The sequence below is a fragment of the Salvelinus namaycush genome, chromosome 9 (genome assembly GCF_016432855.1).
Source record: "Salvelinus namaycush isolate Seneca chromosome 9, SaNama_1.0, whole genome shotgun sequence".
Lineage (NCBI taxonomy): Eukaryota > Metazoa > Chordata > Actinopteri > Salmoniformes > Salmonidae > Salvelinus > Salvelinus namaycush.
The window spans coordinates 31,540,461-31,548,748 of record NC_052315.1 but is presented as its reverse complement, the minus strand read 5'-3'; positions in this window follow the sequence as shown (position 1 = coordinate 31,548,748).

The window sequence follows — 8,288 nt, the reverse complement described above, 5'->3', positions numbered from 1 at the left end:
GGGTGCTTTGCTGCAGGAGGGACTGGTGCACTTCACAAAATAGATGGCATCATGAGGGTGGAAAATTATGTGGACATATTGAAGCAACATCTCAAGACTTCAGTCAGGAAGTTAACCTGTTTGGGCTGCAGGGGCAGTATTGAGTAGCCAGATAAAAGGTGCCCATTTCAAACGGCCTCGTACTCAATTCTTGCTCGTACAATATGCATATTATTATTACTATTGGATAGAAAACACTCTCTAGTTTCTAAAACTGTTTGAATTATATCTGTGAGTAAAACAGAACTCATTTGGCACAAACTTCCTGACCAGGAAGTGGAAAGTCTGAAATCGAGGCTCTGTTCTACTTCCTGCCTATAAATGGGCATGATACGTATTAGTATACATGCACTTCATACACCTTCCCCTGGATGTCAAGAGGCGGTGAGAGAAGAAATTGAGTGTTTATCTTGGTCTGAAGTGGAATACAAGCTCTTTGTATGACGTGTCACCCATTTCCTGTTTTCTGGAGAGTGCGAGGAGGCACCTGGATTTGCCTTATGAAAAGCTTTCGTTATAGGCGACTAATATCTCCGGCTTTGATTTTATTTGATACATGTGACCATATCATCGTAAAGTATGTTTTTTCAATATAGTTTAATCAGATTATTGAAATTTTTTCGGGAGTTTTGCCGTGTTCCGTTCTCTTCCGTTTGTTGACATGGAGAGATTCGTGCCACTTGGTTAGTGTGCTTGCTAAATCGAGAGGGAAAGAGGCCGTTCTAAATCCAAACAACGATTGGTCTTGACAAAGGACCCCTTGTCCAACATTCTGATGAAAGATCAGCAAAAGTAGGAAACATTTTATGATGCTATTTCATATATCTGTCGTACATGTGAACTAGTCGTCGGCGCCCAGCTTTTGGGTACTCTTTTGGGTACTCTAGCTATACCGAAGCTGGATGTCGTAATTAAGTTATTTTTAGAATTCTAACACGGCGATTTCATTAAGAACTAATGGATCTATCATTTCCTATACAACATGTATTTTTTAGTTATGTTTATGAATAGCTATTTGGTCAGAATATGTGTGTCAGAAAAAGTGTCAGAAAAATATCCGGACGTTGTGGGAAAAAGTAGCTACGATAGCACAATGTATAACCACTGATTTCAGCTCTAAATATGCACATTTTCGAACAAAACATAAGTGTATGTATAACCTGATGTTATAGGACTGTCATCTGATGAAGAATATCAAGGTTAGTCAAAAATTATATATATTTTACTGGTTTGTTACGATCGCTAACTTTTACTGCTGGGAAATGGCTTGTGTTTTTGGCTATTGTGGTAAGCTAATATAACGCTATATTGTGTTTTCGCTGTAAAACACTTAATAAATCGGAAATATTGGCTGGAATCACAAGATGCCTGTCTTTCATTTGCTGTACACTATGTATTTTTCAGAAATGTTTTATGATGAGTATTTAGGTATTTGGCGTTGGTGTCTGTAATTATTCTGTCTGCTTTCGGTGCAATTTCTGATTGTAGCTGCAATGTAAACTATGATTTATACCTGAAATATGCACATTTTTCGAACAAAACATAGATTTATTGAATAACATGTTATAAGACTGTCATCTGATGAAGTTGTTTCTTGGTTAGTTTGGTTGGCTCTTGGTTAGTTAGGTTGGCTTTGTGCATGCTACCTGTGCTGTGAAAAATGTCTGTCCTTTTTTGTATTTGGTGGTGAGCTAACATAAATATACGTGCTGTTTTCGCTGTAAAACATTTTAAAAATCGGACATGTTGGCTGGATTGGATGGACTTGTTAATGTGTGAAAGTTAAATATTTAAAAAAAATATCTTTTGAATTTCGCGCCCTGCACTTGAGCTGGCTGTTGTCATATTGTGGGCGGCCTCGGGCTGCAGCCATAAGAAGTTTTAAAGCTTGGTCGCAAATGGGTCTTCCAACTGGACAATGACCCAAAGCATACTTCCAAAGTCGTGGCAAAATGGCTTAAGGACAACAAAGTCAAGGTATTGGAGTGACCATCACAAAGCCCTGACCTCAATCCTATAGAACATTTGTGGGCAGAACTGAAAAAGCGTGTTTGAGCAAGGAGGCCTACAAACCTGACTCAGTTACACCAGCTCTGTCAGGAGGAATGGGCCAAAATTCACCCAACTTATTGTTGGAAGCGTGTGGACGGCTACCCAAAACGTTTGACCCAAGTTAAATAATTTCAAGGCAATGCTACCAAATACTAATTGAATGTATGTAAACTTCTGACCCACTGGGAATGTGATGAAAGAAATAAAAGCTGAAATAAATCATTCTCTCGACTATTATTCTGACATTTCACATTCTTAAAATAAAGTGGTGATCCTAACTGACCTAAGACAGGGAATTTTTACTATGATTAAATATCAGGAATTGTGAAAAACTGAGTTTAAATGTATGTGGCTAAGGTGTATGTAAACTTCCGACTTCAACTGTACCTACCTACCTGCCTGCCTACCTACCTATCTATCCATCCTTTTCTTCATTGTTATGCTCCACACACCCCTCTCCTGGGAAGCTACTTTACATCCATAATGAGATGCTCAATAGCAGGACAGGGAGTTTGGCATGCGTCACTGTGACTGTTCCACACACTAACCCAGCATTATGCTAATCCTTATACACTCTGGACTCACCACACCACATTGACAACACCACACACTCACCATGATAGGGGGTGGGTCATGGGGGTGTGTGTGCGTGTCAGATTTGAGCAATTGTCACGTTGTCAATCTGATCTGCATGCGAGAAGATCAGCAGTCTAATTACATCGCTGATGAGAAAGTGTTTTACACACTCACACACACACACACACGTTTAACTAACCTTGTGGGGACACAATTTCTCTAAACCTAACCCCAACCCTAAAAATTGCACAATCACACTGAGAAAGTGTTTTTTACACACACACACACACACACACACACACACACACACACACACACACACACACACACACACACACACACACACACACACACACACACACACACACACACACACACACACACACACACACACACACAATGCTAAGGTCATTGTGGCACAGTGAAATATGATATATGATCCATCTGACTGTTTATGTGTGGTTCACTTCTTTCCACAGTATCACAGAGTTCAGAAAAGGAAAACTGGAAAGGAAATTATAATGTAAAACATACTGGATGTGTTATGGGGGAATGTAATGTTAAGCTCCATACACAGTCAGGTTCCTTTTCAGTTTCAAGTGTTCTTCCAGATTGAGATGCTGGTAATATCCCTGGTAGACTGATTGATTGGCTCTGACATTTCAATTATGGCCAAATTAAATTGATTGGTTGGCGGACTATAAAACATTGCTGTTTAATAACGAAATGCCTTTTTCATTTTTCTTCATTCAATTCCATTCCGGCTGGACGAATCAAAGGAGCTCTCACTGTTTAATGATATGCAAATGGAACTTGCATGAACATGTTCAATAGTATTGATGTAATCATACAATATCCCATCCTCATCGTATAACATTTTGGATCGAATCCCTGAGCTGAAATCTGTAGTTCTGCCCCTGAACAAGGCAGTGAACCCACTGTTCCCCAGTAGGCCGTCATTGTAAATAAGAGTTTGTTAAAGTTAAAGCCTAGTTAAAGCCTAGTTAAATAAAGGAAAAATATAAATAAAATACTTATGGTAAAACCAGATTTACAACCACTCTTCCTTCCCCACCTCTCCCTCCATTGCAAACTGTATCCAGCTCCTCTTGTCATTTCGATCCCGTCTGAAGAGTTGCATTGACTTAGCGGGCTAATACTTTTCGATCCCCAGGTTTGAACCCCATCGGTCTCATAAGCATGTGTAAACTCTTTCTTTAGTATTTCATCAGCTTGTTTCGCACCCGTTATGTTATATTGTGTTTGGTGCAGTGCCAACTCTCCCCTGGTATACTGCCAACTATCTGTTTGTCTCTCTCCTCTGAAAGATGCCATCGCTGGAAAGTGGAGTTGCTGGCAACCGTTACCCTTGTCCAAACAATCCAACAAAAATAAACATTGATTAGCGATGAATCCTCTCTAAACAATCTCCTAACGAGGCGTTTCTCTGCTGCTAGCTCTGTTGTTTGTGAGCGTGCCACGGCAGCTGGCTGGCATGGTGTCCACTTGCTGGCTAAGGGAGAAGAGAGAGATGGGAGCAGAGGAAGAGAGGAGGATGGAGGGAGTGGACACTTCATTGTTGGTATGATGCCTGTCTTCTGAAAGCCAGCTGCCATTGATGTACCTCTCAAACCGCCCATGCTCTTCATTGTCCTCCTTTTCATCCCTCCATCCTCACCCTTATTTTTCTCCTTCCTCTCCTCATCCTCCTAGATCTAGTCGTCCTGTTTCGGCTCCCCTCCAGAGGTCCCAAGGGCTCTTCAATCTCTCTTAATCTCCTCTTTATTTATTATTTTACCCAGAAGTCAATTGCAAAAAAAAATCTTATTTGCAATGACAACCTGGCATCTGAGTATCTTGTCTGTCTGTGGGCACTGGTGTATCAGTGTGGAAGACTCTGTTCCTGTTCCTTTCCCCCTCTCTCTCTCCACCACCCTCCCCATCCCAGTGTGTGGGAACTAGCTCTGAGTGGATGGCACCGTGCCAACCTCATTCACAGCTCCTCTCTTCACTGCCCTCTTTCCTCCATCTCTTTCTCTCCCCCCCCCTCTATATCTCTATCTCTGTCTGTGTCTCTTACTCTGTCTCTCTGTCAGTCTGTCATTCTGTCTCTTACTCTGCCTCTCTGTCTCCATCTCTCTATCTCTCACTCTCTGTCTCTCTGTCTCTCTGTCTCCATCTCTCTATCTCTCACTCTCTGTCTCTCTGTCTCTCTGTCTCCATCTCTCTATCTCTCACTCTCTGTCTCTCTGTCTCTCTGTCTCCGTCTCTCTATCTCTCACTCTCTGTCTCTCTGTCTCCATCTCTCTATCTCTCACTCTCTGTCTCTCTGTCTCTCTGTCTCCATCTCTCTATCTCTCACTCTCTGTCTCTCTGTCTCTCTGTCTCTGTCTCTCTATCTCTCACTCTCTGTCTCTCTGTCTCCATCTCTCTATCTCTCACTCTCTGTCTCTCTGTCTCTCTGTCTCTCTGTCTCTCTGTCTCTCTGTCTCCATCTCTCTATCTCTCACTCTCTGTCTCTCTGTCTCTGTCTCTCTGTCTCTCTGTCTCTCTGTCTCTCTGTCTCTCTGTCTCCGTCTCTCTATCTCTCACTCTCTGTCTCTCTGTCTCCATCTCTCTATCTCTCACTCTCTGTCTCTCTGTCTCCATCTCTCTATCTCTCACTCTCTGTCTCTTTGTCTCTCTGTCTCCATCTCTCTATCTCTCACTCTCTGTCTCTCTGTCTCTCTGTCTCTCCGTCTCCATCTCTCTATCTCTCACTCTCTGTCTCTCTCTCCAAAGTGCCGTGTGTTGAGTTCAGCTGAAACCCTGAAGTTAGTTTGAATACTTCCCTTTCTCTGGGGTATACATAACTCATATCACACAATTAACACACGCACCAGGAATCCAGGAAAGGAATCCTAGATTACACACACACACATACACAGACACACATCCCTACGACTCCAGTATCCCTGCATTGTAAATATGGTATTGGCACTGACCCTGGAACTAACCCTGTATATAGCTTACTTACTTTCTCGTGTTTTTCTTATTTCTATTTCTTGTTTTTTTATTTTATTTTATTTCACCTTTGTTTAACCAGGTAGGCTAGTTGAGAACAAGTTCTCATTTGCAACTGCGACCTGGTCAAGATAAAGCATAGCAATTCGACACATACAACAACACAGAGTTACACATGGAATAAAACATACAGTCAATAATAGTAGAAAAAATAAAACAAAAAGTCTATATACAGTGTGTGCAAATGAGGTAAGATAAGGGAGTTAAGGCAATAAATAGGCCATGGTGGCGAAGTAATTACAATATAGCAATTAATCACTGGAATGGTAGATGTGCAGAAGATGAATGTGCAAGTAGAGATACTGGGGTGCAAAGGGGCAAGATAAATAAATAAATACAGTATGGGGATGAGGTAGATAGATGGGCTGTTTACAGATGGGCTATGTACAGGTGCAATGATCTGTGAGCTACTCTGACAGCTGGTGCTTAAAGCTAGTGAGGGAGATATGAGTCTCCAGCTTCAGTGATTTTTGCAGTTCGTTCCAATCATTGGCAGCAGAGAACTGGAAGGAAAGGCGACCAAAGAAGGAATTGGCTTTGGGGGTGACCAGTGAGATATACCTGCTGGAGCGTGTGCTACGAGTGAGTGCTGCTATGGTGACCAGTGAGCTGAGCTAAGGCGGGGCTTTACCTAGCAGAGACTTGTAGATAACCTGTAGCCAGTGGGTTTGGCGACGAGTATGAAGCGAGGGCCAACCAACGAGAGCATACAGGTCGCAGTGGTAGGTAGTGTATGGGGCTTTGGTGACAAAACAGATGGCACTGTGATAGACTGCATCCAATTTGTTGAGTATTGGAGGCTATTTTATAGATGACGTCGCCGAAGTCGAGGATTGGTAGGATGGTCAGTTTTACGAGGGTATGTTTGGCAGCATGAGTGAAGGATGCTGTGTTGCGATATAGGAAGCCGATTCTAGATTAAATATTTTGATTGGAGATGCTTAATGTGAGTCTGGAAGGAGTTTACAGTCTAACCAGACACCTAGGTATTTGTAGTTGTCCACGTATTCTAAGTCAGAGCCGTCCAGATTAGTGATGCTGGACGGGCGGGCAGGTGCGGGCAGTGATCGATTGAATAGCATGCATTTAGATTTACTTGCATGGAAAAGCAGTTGGAGGCCACGGAAGGAGAGTTGTATGGCATTGAAGCTCGTCTGGAGGTTAGTTAACACAGTGTCCAAAGAGGGGTCAGAAGTATACAGAATTAGTGTTGTCTACGTAGATGTGGATCAGAGAATCCCCAGCAGCAAGAGCGACATCATTGATGTATACAGAGGAGAGAGTTGGCCCGAGAATTGAACCCTGTGGCACCCCCATAGAGACTGCCAGATGTCCGGACAACAGGCCCTCCGATTTGACACACTGAACTCTATTAGAGAAGTAGTTGGTAAACTAGGCGAGGCAATCATTTGAGAAACCAAGGCTGTCGAGTCTGCCAATAAGAATATGTTAATTGACAGAGTCGAAAGCCTTGGCCAGGTCGATGAATACGGCTGCACAGTATTGTCTCTTATCGATGGCGGTTATGATATCGTTTAGGACCTTGAGCGTGGCTGAGGTGCACGCATGACAAGTTCGGAAACCAGATTGCATATCGGAGAAGGTACGGTGGGATTCGAATTGGTCAGTAATCTGGTTGTTAACTTGGCTTTCGAAGACCTTAGAAAGGCAGGGTAGGATGGATATAGGTCTGTAGAAGTTTGGGTCTAGAGTGTCACCCCCTTTGAAGACGGGGATGACCGTGGCAGCTTTCCAATCTTTAGGAATCTCAGACGATACGAAAGAGAGGTTGAACAAGCTAGTAATAGGGGTTGCAACAAAGATAATTTTAGAAAGAGAGGGTCCAGATTGTCTAGCCCAGCTGATTTGTAGGGGTCCATATTTTGCAGCTCTTTCAGAACATCAGCTATCTGGATTTGGGTGAAGGAGAAATGGTGGGGGCTTGGGCGGGTTGCTGTGGAGGGTGCCGGGCAGTTGACCGGGGTAGGGGTAGCCAGGTGGAAAGCATGGCCAGCCGTAGAGAAATGCTTATTGAAATTCTCAATTATAGTGGATTTATCGATGGTAACAGTGTTTCCTAGCCTCAGAGCAGTGGGCAGCTGGGAGGAGGTGCTCTTATTCTCCATGGACTTTACAGTGTCCCAGAACTTTTTTGAGTTTGTACTACAGGATGCAAATTTCTGTTTGAAAAAGCTAGCCTTGGCTTTCCTAACTGGCTATGTATATTTGTTTCTAACTTCCCTGAAAAGTTGCATATCACGGGGGCTATTCGATGCTAATGCATTGAGTAATGATGAGAGAGATATAGTCTCTAGAGACGTTTAAACTAGGTGATGTCATCGTGTAACAGTATAACTTTAGTACGTCCCCTCGCCCCGACCTCGGGTGTGAACCAGGGACCCTCTGCACACATCAACAACTGACACCCACGAAGGGTCGTTACCCATCGCTCCACAAAAGCCGCGGCCCTTGCAGAGCAAGGGGCAACACTACTTCTAGGTTTCAGAGCAAGTGACGTAACTGATTGAAATGCTAGTAGCGCGTACCCGCTAACTAGC